This window comes from Conger conger, chromosome 14 (genome assembly GCF_963514075.1).
Source record: "Conger conger chromosome 14, fConCon1.1, whole genome shotgun sequence".
NCBI classification, from domain to species: Eukaryota; Metazoa; Chordata; class Actinopteri; order Anguilliformes; family Congridae; genus Conger; species Conger conger.
The window spans coordinates 19,765,925-19,782,752 of NC_083773.1; the positions used below are offsets into that span (position 1 = coordinate 19,765,925).

The 16,828-nt window shown below is 43.6% G+C and overlaps 1 protein-coding gene across 1 annotated transcript in view; it reads left to right on the forward strand.

Annotated features, from left to right (window-relative positions):
• The first annotated feature begins 2,070 nt into the window (after positions 1-2,070).
• cdk18 (cyclin dependent kinase 18) overlaps positions 2,071-16,828 on the forward strand; it is a 57,221-nt gene continuing 42,463 nt past the window's right edge. The window contains exon 1 of the mRNA XM_061220502.1: positions 2,071-2,307. The gene's annotated coding sequence lies outside the window, so the exon portion shown is untranslated. The remainder of the gene's footprint in view (positions 2,308-16,828) is intronic.

Here is a 16,828-nt window from a genome sequence, read left to right on the forward strand (position 1 = left end):
CAGCTGATGAACCCCAACCCTCTGGGTTGAATTAACACTCCCCCTGTCCCAAATACAGATCATTCTGTCTGTATCAACGGTACAGACACAGACAGCATTGTATCTGCTCTGCCTGATACCATGCACAGCCAGACAGCCAAAGGTCCTGGATGTTCCCAGAGGTAAGCTCCAAATTCTGCACTCCCACAAAACAGTGTGCCCTCCCAGAACTTAGTTTAATTGAAATCTTCTGAAAGTTGAGGCAGTTCATATGGCAGTAGGCATGCGTGCCGCCCACACACACCTATTCACAGCGCACACACACACAGAGACTTGCAGACACACACACACCTATTCACCACACACACACACACAGACATGCAGACACACACACACCTATTCACCACACACACACACACACACAGACATGCAGACACACACACACACACCCCTATTCGCAGCACACACACATGCATACACATGCGGACACACACACCTATTCACCACACACACACACAGACATGCAGACACACACACACACACACACACCTATTCACCACACACACACACACAGACATGCAGACACAGACACACACACCTATTCACCTCACACACCTATTCACAGCACAAACACACACACACCTATGTGGCGCACACACACAAATACACAGACATGTAAACACACAGACATGCAGATGCGCACACACACCTATTCGCCGCACACACACACACACACACACACCTATTAATTGCACACACACACCGATGTGGCACACACACATAAATACACAGACATGCAGCTATTCACCGTGAACACACACATCAATGTGGCACACACACATAAACACACAGACATGCAGCTATTCACCGTGCACACACACACGCACACACCCTGACACACACACACCTATGCACCCTGACACACACACAAACACACACACAAACACTCCTGCCAGGGTTGGGAATGCAACAGGAGGCTCAAGGCCAAGTGTTTTTTTATTTTTATCCAGGAGCACCAGTCATAAATCCAGCAATATCCATGTTGTCAGTAAGTAACACACAGAATGACAACTGAAGATTGTCAGCTATTCAGGATTAGCGAGGCAAGAAGGGACATTTTTCTTAAAGAATTTTATAGGTAACACTAATTTAATAACTTCACAAGCTAAGTACTTTCACGAGCTAGCTACTATAATATACCTAGCTGATGTTAACTAATGGTAGCTATCTTTGAGTTTCTGGGGTTCATTGATTATTATTATTGTTTCCATTATTGACCCCCCCCCAACCCCCTTCACATGCGCACATGCATACACCCACACACACGCACATATGCACGCACACACACGCACACAACACACACAACATATTTCACATACTGTATGCTGCATATTTTCAATTGAAATTGACAGATGGCACTCTATTTATTTTCTATGAAAGTCTTCCGGCACCACCACAGACCACAGTGAAGAAGCACTTCACTCTTCCTGAAAGAGGACAGCTAAAGCAAGCTCTGGACAAACCGGCAGTACAAAATCCAGAGCAGCATTTCAACAGCTAATTTAACACCTTTCAGAAGCAGCACAAGCCATGTACACATACACATAAAGGCACACACTGGCACACACACATACACACACCCACACACAGGCACACACACATACACACACCCACACACAGGCACACACACACACACACACGCATACAGGCACACACACACACACACATACAGGCACACACACATGTACACGCACACACACATACAGGCACACACACACGCATGTACAGGCGCACACACACACTCACACACATGCACAGGTGCACACACATACACACACATATACACGTACAGGCACACACACACACACATGCATGAGATATAAGCTGTTAAAAAGTGAGAAGTACTTATGCACTGCAGAGCTGGGGAGAGCAGTCTCGTATAATGTGACCTTGCGATTGGCTGTTGCTATAACAATGGAGGCGGGGAGATAGGCAAGTGGGGGTGGAGACCAGCACTGATTATAAAATCCTTCAGTGAAGCACATTTGCCTTTCTGGGTTTTTTTTCTCTCTTTTTTTGTTTTTAGTTTTTCCTTTTTTTCCCTCTCTCCTCTTTAGTCAGAGCAGTTCGCATGAAGGCGACGGCAGACTCCAAGCACGCTGCCCGTGGGAAGAACACAGAACTGAGCCTCCAGCCATCAGCAGAGCCCGTAAAACACCCCCAGTTGGGATTATCTATCGGACGGGGCGTTAGCAGGGACCTGGAGGCCCCCCTGCACCCAACCACAGGAGTGAGGTACCTGGGTTCACCACTGCCCTCTCCCCCCCGGTGAGTACACACTGGAGCCAGAGCTGCACTTTCACTGCTTCTGTCTGCTGCTGTCACGTCCGGGGCTCAGAGGTGACTATCACACACACACACACACACGCACACACACACACTGCCGCCTCCTCTCTCTCTCTCTCTCTCCCTCTCACATACATACACACACACACAGCCCCCTCCTCTCTCTCACACACACTCTCACTCTCTCATACACACACAGCAGCCACCTCTCACTCACACACATACACACACACACACACACACACGGCCCTCTCCTCTCTGCCTCACAAGCACAGCCTCCTCTCTCACACACACATTCAGGTGCTCACACACACCCACACCAGATACACACACATTTCCATTTGCTGAGCAGGTGAGAGGACGGCTGGATTTAAGTTCACTGGAGCGCTGCTGACGACAGGCTTGTTTTAAAAAGTGTTAGAAGTGTGTGTGTGTGATTGTGTGTCAGAGAGAGAGAGAGAGAGAGAGAGAGAGAGAGAGAGCACAACTAATCACATTTCAGAAAGGTTCATGGTGATAGATTGACAGATTGATAGATTGAGTGTTTTGGTTAGCAGTGCATTAGTTTAGTAGAGTGTTAAACTGCAGTTGAGGAAATCTGTTAGTTGCAGAGTTCTCATCATGAGTGCTCAGTACCTCTGTATCAGCAACACTGGCTTCAGTGTTTTCAGTAGATTGGCACATTAGACCATTTGCACTAGTATGTTTATTTGCCGTGCTAAAGAGAAGTGCTTTGGAGAATTGAGAAGGTTATGAAATGAACAGTGGGTTTCAATGTGATTTACAATGTTTGCATAACTAGATGGCCTGTTATTGCCGTTTTAGTGGGTGACCATTCTCCTGTTTAAACTGGATTTTAATAACATTAAGTAGGCTTGGGTGCAAAGCAATGACCCCGGTAATCTTTAAAAGTAAGGGGGGGAAAGCAAGTATAATTTAGTCTGAAACTTAGTCTATAATGCTAGGATTATTCAAATCCACTGACAAAATGTGTTATCAGACCATATTACGCAGAAAGTCACACCGCCTCATCTGCCCACATCACAGGAAAAGGCTTTTATTGCCAAACTTCTCCCTTATCTCACATCACCCACTGCAAGATGGCCAGCCTGAAACTACAGCCAAGGAGGGGGCAGGGTAGTTATTTTAGAGCAGAGTTGTCAATCTAAGCTCAATATGCAAACAAGTGAAGCAAGGAACAGCACCATAAACGCTTATGAAATGCATATGAAAATCAGTGCCATAAATATGACTTCCAATCTCATAAAACTCTCAAAGAAAACTCTTTCCGTTAATTTTGTGGACAGAAATAGAACATGGCGGAACACACATCCTTCTGTTTTTACTCATTATGTTCATGACATTTTGAATATGAAGTGTAGGGGAAAATGCACAGAAGCTGGGGCATTGTTGGTGCTTCTGGCAGAAGCAGCGCCTCCCATTGGTCGGTTCATGTAATGATACACTTCCTTTTCTGGAAGCACGTCGATAAAACGGAATAAACACAGGCGTCTGTGAGTGGTGCCTGGAAAATTGTGACACAGCGAACCAACTGGCAAGTTTTTAAAAGTGAAATACAACTCAGAGAGAGACCATCTGGTGTCTAGTTTCTGGGTTAAATATAAATGTGCATACATCAAGACAAGATTAAGAAATTTTAGGTCCAACATTTCTGAATGCATTTTCACTTTAGATAGCTAGTCTAATCAGTAAAATTATATCATCACTCTATATGCTTTCAAACACTCCCTCAAAACCATCACTGTGGGTGTACAAGTTAGAGAAGTGATTGATCCTATTTTAGCCAATATCCTCAAGCAGCAAATCTGGATTGCCCAAAAATGGCAAATAAAGGAAGCCTACCTTGGCTTCAAATAGTATCAATTATTATCCAAATGAAGTAGTGCTTATTGTGAGGTGGGGTCCAAGATACCTTGGAGTGGCTCGGAGTTTGTTTTATTTTTATATATATATATTTTTTGTATATTCTCATAAATGGATTGTGTTCTTATTCAAACCAAGATTTTATTAACAGTTCTTCACTGAAGAGGACACTGCCATAAGCTGGCAAATGATAATCTTTAGCCTTTTGTTAAAGTTTAATTCATTCATTTTACAGTGGGCCCTAGTTAAGGACAAATTTTCATTTCATTTCATTTCACAACTAGGCTCATGCACTTAAACTTGCATATACTTCTGATGTTTTCATAGATCAGGTAAGAACATAGCACCTCTAAGTTGGTTATTGAACTACATAACTAAGTTTCTCCAGTCAGAGAACTATTATAAACCATCTAGAAGGTGTTCTTTCCCAACCTGGGAACAGTTGGCATGTATCAAAAAATAATAGCAGCTGAACACCTCACACAATCCAGTGTGTGTGTTTTTCTAAGAATGAAGGAAAATGTCAGTTATTAGCTATGAGAATGGAAGTCCTGTTGCTTTATTTCTGTATTCAGGTTTCAAGGTTTCAGTTCCTTTTGAGTTTTTTTTTCCCTTTTTGGTTTGTGGCATTGAAACTTTCATAACATGGCCCTGTGTGTGTTCGTGTGTGTGCACATGGCACAGTGAGGGACAGTAGAGGCCCAGATAAGGGTGTTCTTCTCAGTTTGACGAGGAAGACGATATCAAAAATGTGGATTAGAAAAAGGAACTCCCACTCGCACTCCCCTCAAAAACAGAAGGCATTATGTCCGCTATCTGATATCTCGGGCTATTATCTCACCGGCTTTGTTTAAATAAGATAAACTCAGACTAAGTCTCTCAGCTTAATGAAATCCAGTGGCTTACGCGAATGGTCATACTATTACAGTGAAGATAATCTACAGTGTAAATTTGGAATTTGATCTGCGACCTTCTTCGCACCGCCAAAATTGTGCTTCGCAGTCCTGTGGTCACTCAGTTTGGTCCCACATTTAAGCACACACATACACATCTTCTGTTCAATGTTAAATCAACTCTTAGAGTCCCTATAGTGCTCATATGTACTTATATGTAAGAGTTGAATTAAAACCAGACATTTTACTGTGTAGCAGCGGATGGAGCTTCACACTAAACTGAACATTCAAAGTGATTCAGCAGCACCATGTACAGATTAAGGAACCTCACTTGTTTAAGTTCAAGCTGGGAAACTGCTTTTTTTTCTTTGGATACACTGCTGGTTTTATTTTCTACCTGATAATTAATTGATGGATTAATGCTCCCAGGTTTAAGTCAGTCTTGCTTGAAGGGGTAGAATAAACAGCAGTACTCCAGCTCTGGAGGGGCTGGTTTGCATATCCCTGATATTGGCCATATGTGTGTGGGCATACTGTAGGCACACACTATATACTGTGACATTGCGGGGTGAAACGAACAGAAAAAGCTACAGAATCTTCAGTGCATCTGCCATGAGATATTTCACCATGTTTTTATAAAATTTCCACTGCCATTCCGGGCATGAGTTGATGAGTTGTCATAGCTGTCAAAACTTTCCAAGTACAGGTCTGTGATTACCAAGGCCAGGGCTCATTTCTCTATTTTTTGGAAAAACAAAAATAGCAAAATGCTGATATCTGGAATTAGCAGCATGATAAGAGGGGTATTTTTCCACCCCATGAATGTGAAAGCGGAGTGGAAAAAGCATCAGAGTTTGTTTGGTTCTTACCACAGAGCTTCTGTGGTTCTTACACTGCACAGTTTTTCCAGCAAAGTTGATGCTGTGTCTCAAATTCTGCAATCCAGCAGGAAACACGAGCTAACTACAAATAGGTTCCATCTTCGCAGAATAATACATACTGTATACTGGCATATTATCTGACACACAATAAGAATATTATTTATAGCAATGCCTATGAAAGCAGAGGGGGGAGGGGAGGAATAAACATATTTTATGCGCTTTTTCTGGTCCTTACCATTTCACTCCTGTGTGTAATGACAGCAAAGACACTGGAAGAATGTTTTAGGCCCATATTTTGTAAGGCCTATATTCTGTAAGAGTAGGTAGCATTTGTTAACTGTGGCTGGGGGGTGTTTGTTAATGGAACACATAGCAAGTCTTGCTGGTGCCCTTCACACGGTGTGCAGAATAACCAGCCCTGGAGTGATTGATCATGAGGCCTTGGCAACAGAGCTAGAGTACAGGCAGTGTGGGTCATGGTGAGAGAGAGAGGGAGAGAGGGGGATGACAGAGGAAGAGAGGGGATGAGAGAGAGAGACCGAAAGAGAGCTCTAATTATAATTACAAGTAGTATGAATTGTTCATGTTTTACTTTTACGTACTGTTCTACACATGTATGTTTCAAGTTTGCTTTGTCAATATGCACCCATGTACAGAGAGGGAGTGAGAGAGAGAGGGAGGGGGAGGGAGTGAGAGAGAGAGGGAGAGAGAGAGAGACACAGGAGGGGAGCCTTTCAGTATGCAGGCCACACACCGACAGTGGTCAATAACCCATCGACACCCCTCTCCCACTCTCACCGGTTTGGGGTCTGCCTCTCTGTGAGGAGCAAGGAGCGTCATATGAAAAACATCTCCATCTGCGTAGCCTGGCAGGGGTTCAACAGCGTGACTGCAGATTTGGCCCCAGCGAGAGTGACACGGCTATCAAAGGATGCGGGGAACCACATCAATCGCACACTGGAGACTGGTCACGTTCGGTATCATATGAGGTTTTAAGTGCGCTCAACAGCGCGCTTTAATGAAAGATCACAATGGCAGCTTCCAACACCCTCCAAGAGAGAGGAGTGCCGAGGCAGTCGCATGTGACAAAATGTTTTTAATGCGCAAATGCCGGGTGCACTCGTTTGAAGTGCGTCTTTTAATGCCCTACTCTAAATTTTACATTTGGGTTTTTGTTCCACGCGAAGGTCCTGCGGCTTGCTAAACCCATTACTGAATAGAGTTCTGGAAAACAGCATTTTACACCGCCCCATGATGCCCTTTTTACCTGGAATATCATTTTCAACATTTTCCCCTCATTTGCAGCTCCTGGAGAGCATCACCATTGACTGATTTGAATATCTTTTTTCCTAATTAGAATGCAGTAGTAAAGTAATGGCATATCATTAGCTTTAAACAGCGTACACTCAAAGAAACGATAAACCAAGAATAACAACTGAAAATTGGGGGGGTTAATAAACGAGAGGAGGTTTTTGTGCTAAGCCTCAATTTCAGGCAAGTGGTGAAGGGGAAATTGCCTTTTATGGATGTTACCTATCTGTGTACACAAGCGTGGTGAATTGAGGTCATCGGGGACTCCCTGGTTCACTGTAGAGACAGGCACTCCGGTCTGGCGTCTGTGTGTCAGATGTGTAGACGGTGAAAAGGAGTGTGTTTTACGAGCCGCTGAGACAGCCTCTAGCCACCGTCCCTGATTCAAAACAACAGAGAGGAGCGTTTACAAAACCCAGCTCCAGCAGACACCTTATCAACAGCAGAACAAGGAGTGCTCTTTGTCAGTCGCTCTAAGGCACGGAAAACACTTCAGTCTGAGCCGTGAACGCTGATGCGGTTGTAGTTAAGCTAAACAAACAATGAATCAGCAATGATTATTGTAAACAGAAGTGAGCTGTAATTGCTTTCATGAGACCCTCTCAGTCAGCCGACCAGGAGCAGTCAGGGACACCAAGTCCCTATTAGCTCCTTTGATAAGCGACAGGTTTTATCCTTTATCGTATCGAGGCCACACTGTACACAATATGTCAGGCATATTAAACATGGTCCACTGCCTTGGAGATAATAAGCAATATACATGCAGTGTATACTCAGCAAGCACTTTATTAGGCATTTTTTAGACTTATTTTTTAGACTTCTGTTGCTGCAGCCTATCCACTAGTTGTGTGTGAAAATCCTTGGAGATCAGCAGTTTCTGAGATACTCAAACCAACTTGTCTGGCATCAACAATGATTTCATGGTCAAAGTCACTTGGATCACATTTATTCCCCATTCTGACATTTGGTCTGAAAAACCGCTGAACCTCTTGACCATCTCTGCCTGCATTTTGAGATTACAGCATATATGCAACCAAAGCTCTATACATAAAAGCTAATCAAAACACTGTACCTACAGACTCAGCTACAGCAACACACTGTTTGCTCACCATAGTACCAGAGTCAGTGATAAATGCAATGCTCAATCTTTGTGATAACCTAAACACAGTATACAACATTTCACAAATAATTGTGCTACACTACACACCCACACACCCACACCTACAGTACACACACTGTGCATGCACACACACGCATGCTGCACACGTACACACACAGACACATCATCATCTCAAATGGGGAAGGTGATGGATTGATAGCACCCATGAATACATCCCGGTATTTATTACTTATTACACGAAACCTCAGTGAGAATCAGCATCACGACCTTGCCGATGACAAACACACACTTTGTACTTATTCCCGGCGATAATCACCATCTCGCGCCACCAGTCTCTGCCAGAGCTTCTTTTTGTGTCCTTTTAAAAGATGCTCGCCGAGAATAAAGAAAGAAAACAAAAGGTCACTTGTATAACCTCACACTGAGAGTGAGAGAGAGTGCAGCACAGAGACACCAGGAAGCTGATAATGACTTGTCTTTCTTCTTCCGTGCAGAATAGCGACTACCACAGCCTCATTTACAACACAAAATAACTACCCCACCAGAATCAAAGAGGTCGCAACACCACGGCTGCAACTGCGCCGTACAAAATGTAAACTTTTAGATGTGTGGGAAAAAGAGAAGAAACTGCTCGTGCTGGAAGGCAGAGGCTGATGATCAGACGCTGTATAATAATGTCGGGAGTTTGGGAGAGATTAAACAAATTCAATGCGATTAACAATTTAAGTTCTCTGCATCGACATCACAGTTCGGGTTCTTATTGGGGACAGTTGTTCCACTGAGCAGCGGCCCATTCAGGGTTTTACCAGAAGTAGACTAGAAGGTATGTTTTTATATTTCAAAGAAAAAAATGAGTAAACTAATTTCAGACCAGCAAAAAAGGTGTTTTAGGATTTGAACATACTCAAATCGGGTCGAGACCACAGCTTCCATGCAATACTAGAGCAACCAGGAGCCAGAGCACAGAGGTTGAGGAAAATGATCTCTATCCAGTGGGTTGTGTGTTTGAATATAACGCATACTTTATTTAATCCTGTGGGGTAATTCGCATTTGACCCATCCTAGCTACTTAGAAGCAGTGGGCAGCCACAGTGCAGCACCCAGGGACAAACTCCAGTTCTGAGGCCAGTGCCTTGGTCAAGGGCAAGAGCCGGAGCATACCTAACCTGACATATGTCTTTCCGGAATATTAGGACATTGCCTTACTCCTGAACAAGGGACACTCACCCTAAAAGTTTCCACTGAAAGTGAAGCTATGCTAATTGTTATGTAAAAAGAAAGCTCTGCAAGTCACCTTGGCCAAGGGTGTCCTTGCAACTAAGAAAAAAAATCTATGTTATATTTCCACTTCCAAGAAAACGCAGCAGCTGTTGTTCTGCTCCAATACTCCTAGGAAAGAGTTGGCACTGGAGCCCTCTGTTTTGAAGAATAAAGGCCACAGCTTCTTCTTCTGTGGTATTTTAATATCATGCCAGGGACCTTTCTGAAGGGCCAGAGCTCGGAGGCCCACTTTACCGATTGCTTCTGTGTGGTGTGTAAACCAACCAGGGCTTTGCAATAATCTTCCTGCTAAAGTTCATGTCAGGCTGAATCATGGCACTCGATTCAACCCCGTCTCTCTTTCTAGTCCCAGCCACATGTCTTACTGACCTGCTGTAAAATCTAAAACCCAGAAACATGATGAGCCAGCATGGCTTAGCATAAACAGCAGGCTGCAATATTTTCTCTCCAAACTGAACGGGCGGATTGGATTTATAGGAACGGGCCTTCCCGGAGTTGTAAATGTCTTGCATTTCTGCCGCCATTTTGTACAGTTTAACAGGCCTATTGGTCATATTGCCAATGCAATACACCACACTGCAGCCCGTATATAATCTTCCCTGTCATATTTACATTACAGCAGCCCCCTGGTCATGCATCAGACAAAGTCTACCGGCACAAACGCGCATGACACACACAAACAATAAGCACATTCACACATATGCACACACACACACACACACACACATACACTCCCACACACACACACACACGTACACTCGCACACACAAACAATAAGGACATATGCACACACACACACACACACACACACACACATACACTCCCACACACACACACACACGTACACTCGCACACACAAACAATAAGGACATATGCACACACACACACACACACACACACACACGGAAGCACATGCATACATTCAAACATTCGCACACACAAAACAAAATGTATACACACATGTACTGACTCACAATAAGCACATTCACAGGTATGCACGCACGCACACACACACACACACACACAGCAGAAATGCACAGTACAACACAGCCTGACATTCTCAGCCAGTACTCCCACCCACCCCTCTACCTCCTGGGACCACCTGTCCCTCACTCTCCCCTGAACAGACCCCTACTCCTCCCTGTATGACCAGGAGAGAGACACTGATTAATAGCAGGACTTTATCTTCTGATTTATCGCTCAATTCTCCAGAGCTCACCGAGGTGCTAAATTCAGCCACTTAGTGCCGGTTAAACGGCCCGGACTGTGTGACCCTCCTCCACACTGCAGTATTACAGCCTTATTGTTTCCTCTTTATTACATTACTGCATTTATTTATGTGCTTAACACACACACACACACAGACCCACAACACACATACACACACACACAGACCCATAACACACATACACACACACACAGACCCATAACACACACACACAGACACACACACACAAGCACGACCACACACACAATATCATGGTATTCGTATGAAAGATATCATGAGATAATATAATAATTGCATTGTTAATTTTATATAGCCTTCATTGCTCATTTTCATCAATCATTCATTGATCAATCATCATTTTGGAGGTTGCGTGTCTATGCCTATGTGTAGGTGTGTATCCAGTTATTTTTACAATGCAAAAATAAGCATTTAGTATACACGTATATACTGAACAGCAACTAAAATGATTGTTTTTACTTTATATTGACAATTATACATTTCATGCCAACTGGAAAATTAGGCATTTAAAAATACATATATTAAACTTTCACTATAAAATTGGTATATGTGCATGGTTTCCTTGCTTCTCAGAATTATATCATTAAGGCACTAATTATAAAGCTGCAGACAATGAAAAAAGTGTAATGTGCATTTTACTGACCAAGATGGAGCAGAAACTCATTAGGCAGTTTGCTGTCATGCTGCGATATACCCACACTTCATAATTAATGTAGTTTTAAGGGCCCCTAGGAGGCTCGAGTGCCATTGCTTCAGACATTTGCATGTGTACAGCCACTCATAATGGAAAATTATAAGAAGGCTATTCATCTTCATAATGCTTACAGAAACTGCATTTAAGCACTGATAATTACTCTAAAATGGTGGGGGAATCGTGCCGTTGCATATGTTCCTATGCGCTTGAAAAATAACAGCCCTGTCAGTCACGGGTGACTATGATTTATATTGGTTATGGTGAGTAAGATCACTTCCGGTGGAATCTAAAGGAGAGACAATGGCAGCTCACCAGAGGAAATCACATCATTAATGTTAAGCTTTATTCATACAGGGAAATCACATGTGGGTCTCTTTTTCAATGGAGCCCTGATTACAAAAGAGAACAGAATAAACATTTACATACAAAAGTAACCAGGTTCTGCGCTATACCTAAGACAGCGCTATACCTAAATGCAGTCTTATGTAGTTCAGAGTAGACCTGCAGCAGCTAGAGAATCAGCCACTCCTGAGAGCGGTGTGATAGGCTCCATTTCTCCAATCAATCAGAGATGTGATATACTGAGGTAGCTTTCTGAGGAAGTGTCTTATATAAAAACAGCAACCAATGTTGATGATATTCTATTCACGTCTTGTTTGGGTTCGGTACTGGCATTTGAGCACTGAGACCTTCTGGGGAAGGGTACCTGGGGAACCTCACTGAAATTGGGGCGTTAGTCTCTACCACTTGCAATAATTAGCTCACAACCTGTAGACATCTGCTGCAGCACTGACATTCATTTTATATAATATATAGGACAATAGCTGTACTTGCAAGCTCTTTCCTCGTTAAGTTTATCAGGCTGCAGGTCTTTATTAGATGCATACATTCCAGCTGTATCAGAAAGCTTTCTAGCTATGATTGCTAGATGGCATCATTACAAATTCTGGTATCTAAATGGCGGGGTTATTAGCTGAGATATTGAGCTTTATTAAATTCATAATTTAGGCAGGCTATGAAGGTTACTTATGCATTAATCATACTTGGACAGAATTCTGAAGCAACATTATTTTACCATTTTAAGTATTCATGAGAATCATGTGCAAATTACAGTTTGTGCTCTTCCTAACTCCGGTAATTAAATGCCAACAATTTGAATGTCTCTCAAATATTGCAATATTATTAGATCATATGGAAATGCTTATGACTTCCAACCCCACACCAAAAAAAAAAAACTTCATTAAAATGTGCAATATAGTGATACAGTATGTAACTGCACCAAGAAGACCAATACAAGACAATCTGCCTGTAAGAGATAATATATACAGGCCTCTCCAATAACCTGCTAAATGATAAGTACACACAGCATTAGACATGTGCATTTAGGATCTCAGGCTCAAGAGGTAAAATTCAGCCAAATGGCCACCTTGAAGCTTTGTTTATCTCATTGCAAAAGGTAACCAAACAAACAATATATCCCTGCCTCATCAATATTCTCTCAGTGATGACATTAATGGCAGTAATAGAGAAGCGTGACCACAGCACCGAGTAACGATCGAAATAAAATAACAAACACTGAAGCACTCTAAAATGGCCGACGGCTTATTCACGCTGTCTGGAGTGTAAAAGAAAATAAAATTAGCAGAATAAATCACAAGAACCAGAAAACAAACCAATCTGCAAAACAGCATCCCACAGGCTAATAATAAATAAATAAATAAAAATAATAATAAATAAAAAACAGAATAGGCAGGCTGAGAAAAAAAGCCCACACACTCTTAAGCAGCTCTGTCTCCATGGATATCTCTTCTCAAAGACACGGCAGACTGTTCCTTTCTAGAGGGCCTGAAGACAGGAAGTGGAAGCACCTGGGCTGATTACCAATCAACCTGGGGTGCGCTTGCCTGTGAGTGAGGTCACGGCTGTCTCCGCAGCGCTGAAGGTCTCTCTGGGAGACAGCCGTGGGCTTCGACAGCTGCTGAGGAGGAGAAGCCCTCTCTCCTTCACCCACACGCTTCTGCCATCGCACGGAGGAAGATGTAATACTGCATCTCCGTACATACAAGTAGAAAGAACCGAGCTAAGTAACTGGTTTTACTGGTTTTAATGCCCTTACTGGACATTTAGAAATTTTAAATCTTTGTTTTTCAACATACTATTTTTAGACTTCAGTCAAATATAGCAGACTATGAGTAAAGCTGAGTTTTCAAAACTTATAGCTGGTTTTATCTGGTTGACCAGTTAAGCCAGCTGTTCAACAGCCTATAGAGTTAATCTGTTTAGCCAACAGCTTATGCTACCGGCTTAACCAGCTTTAACAAGCGTTGACCAACTAAGGTAAGACCAGCAACAGACCAACTAAAACCACCTTATAGTCCCAGTCTTGGTACGCTCTGTTCTGGAAATTCCCATTCTTGAGCCAAGGCAACATGTTGAATAAGCAGATTCCATTGCGGAAAAGTAGTGAGGAGGGTAAGGAATGAGAGAAAGAAGTAGCAGGAAGTAGCTGAAGGCTATAAAAAGTGCCACTGTAAGCATCAATATACAGTGTAGCTTTTCAATTATAATGATTGATAGATCCATACATGTTGCATCATAATTTGCAAAAATGATTTCAGTGTTTTTCACAATTTTTGTAAGCCATTTCATAAAATAATCATGGGAGTTTTATAGTAAACCATGCCCTTGGGCTATTCAAGCCTGCTAAACTCTGGGTTTGTTATTCCACAAATGAAAGATAGTTGGCTTCAGATAGATTGCGCCCCAAAGCACTAATCCACAATAAGCTGATCTAACCGCTACCCTACTCAGCCGCCTAATGCAGAATTCAGGATTTGAATAAGCCAGGAGCACAGGAAAGGTAGAACAGGGAAGGATTAGGCGCTGGCAGTACAGAAAAATAATCAATGACCAGCACCACCAGGGACACGACGCCATTTTGCGGATGAAAGTACGAGCCTCCATTATCACCCCGATGAGGCAGAACCGGCCTGGTTCTGGCCAGCTGCTTCATACAGGTTCCCATAACCACCGTTGCCAAGCACGATAGGACAAGCTGGCTGTGTTTCAGGATCTGCCCCTAAACCACTACATTACATTACAGTCATTTCGCCGATGCTTTTAGCCTAAGCAACTTACACTTGGAGTGGGGCAGGGAAGCAGGCTTCGGGCAGCAGTGTAGTGTAATGGTCAGAGAACCAGGCTTGGGGCAGTAGTGTAGCGTAATGAGCAGGGAATCCTAAGCGACATACAGTTGATTAGACTAAGCAGGGGCCAAAGTAGGTTAGGGGCCTTGCTCAAGGGCCAAACAGCTGCACCGATCTTATTGTGGCTACACTGGGACTTGAACCACCAAACTTCCAAGTCCCAGTCAAGCACCTTGGAATCCCATGTACAATACATGTGATATACAAATGAACTTGAACTTAGTCACTCGGCTATCAGCTGACCCCCAAATTGATATTTTTTAAATAATTTATAGTGAGATATTAGAAAGGATTATGAAGTGCCTTATATGTTAAAAACTAGTGGATTTATGAAAGAAGTATATATGCCAATTTTATGTATTTTCTGTCTATTGTATATTTTTTACAAACCTTTTGCACACGGGAGGTACTTAACCTGAACTGCTTCAGGAAATATGCAGTGTGAAAAGTAAGCTATACAAGTTTATCTGTATAAGAGCATCTGCTAAATACCGAAAACTTAAAGGACAGTGGGTTAGTGTGCCAGTTTGCCATTGAAGAGTTGCAATGGGGTTGTCCAACCGGGAGGCTTCAGGGCATTACAACGCCACAGCAGATTTGGATTTTACCTGGTTATTTTTCTACCCATGGATCGAAAAACAACTTCAAGGCTTGCTACACATCTCCACAACGTTTGGGATGGAAACGCACCGGACGCCTCGCACTGTACGGACGGGTGGGTGACTGTCTGGGAGAAATGAACCTTCCCGTTTGCGGGGATGCGCCCGATGCGCTGTCGGCCAATGGGCTCTGGCATTAACGCTCGTGTTTAGGGCCTTGTTTACCGCGCTCGTGCGGTCGCTCTTCATCGATGACGGGGGGAGGGGGCCCCTCCGGGGAGACGGGCACATCCTGGTCTTCTTCCTGACCTCGCTGTTAAACTTTGGTATTTCCCCACGCGGACCGCGCTCTGTTAGCCGCAGTGTCGCTGCCACAGCGTAGCAGAAATAGATTCAGCTGCGAGCAGAGACGGCGTTTAATGGTCGCGTGGGCGGGAGGCCTCGACCGGACATCAGAAGCACTCCGCAGACACCGGCTCCTGAAAAGGGGAATTTAACCAATTGATCCCGAAAAATCTCTCTCATTCTTCGGCACTAATGAAGAACAAAAAAGGCAAATGGGTTTAGATCTCGGAGGTCTGGGAGTAGCATGGGATGATGGCCGCGCAACATCAATGATTTTTTATGTTTTTTTATATTTTATAGCAAGCTTTGGGTGATCCTTTAGAAAGCCCCTCGCTGAAGCCAAGTGAATCTGGCAACAGTAAGAAGGCAGATGCTTCTAGAAGATAGGGAGCCTGCACAGTCAGGGGGAATGAAATACACATCGTTACTAGCTTCACTCTTTAAACAAATCGCGGCGTTCCCAATTAAACAGCCGTACCCCTGTAGCGGCTTATTACAGAATGAATAAGTCTATCAAAGGGATTGCAAACTGACCGGAAAATCTAATGTGCTTCCACCCCACTCCCCTCAGCCCCCACACTCACGGACCCCCCCCCCCCCACCCCCATACCGACCCCCGTCTTTTTTCTGCCAATCTTCAGGACTTCTCACAGCGTGAATGAAACCTGAATAATATGTCAGTGTGCTCCCCCAACAAGCCAGCCCTGTAGTCTGTAAACAAGACAAATGGAGCGTATTCTGATTTGGTGCGCATTCCAGGCGATAACCAATTAGGCAGCTTTGTGCGGGTGGGGGGTGGAGAGAAAGACAGAGAACGAGAGCGATGGAGAGTGAGAAACAGTTGTTAACATCACAGATGAAGACTCCTTTCTTTTTTTTTCTTTTTGGTTTTAGCTCCCTCCCTGCAGAAAGACGCAGGTTTCCGATTTAGATGCTGGCAAGAAGTGTTTGTGCATCTTAAGCAGTTCTAATTTGCACTTTGATCCGAATCGTGCGGGAGATATGCTAATAGGCCTGTTGACCAGCCTGAGCCGTCTCGCTCA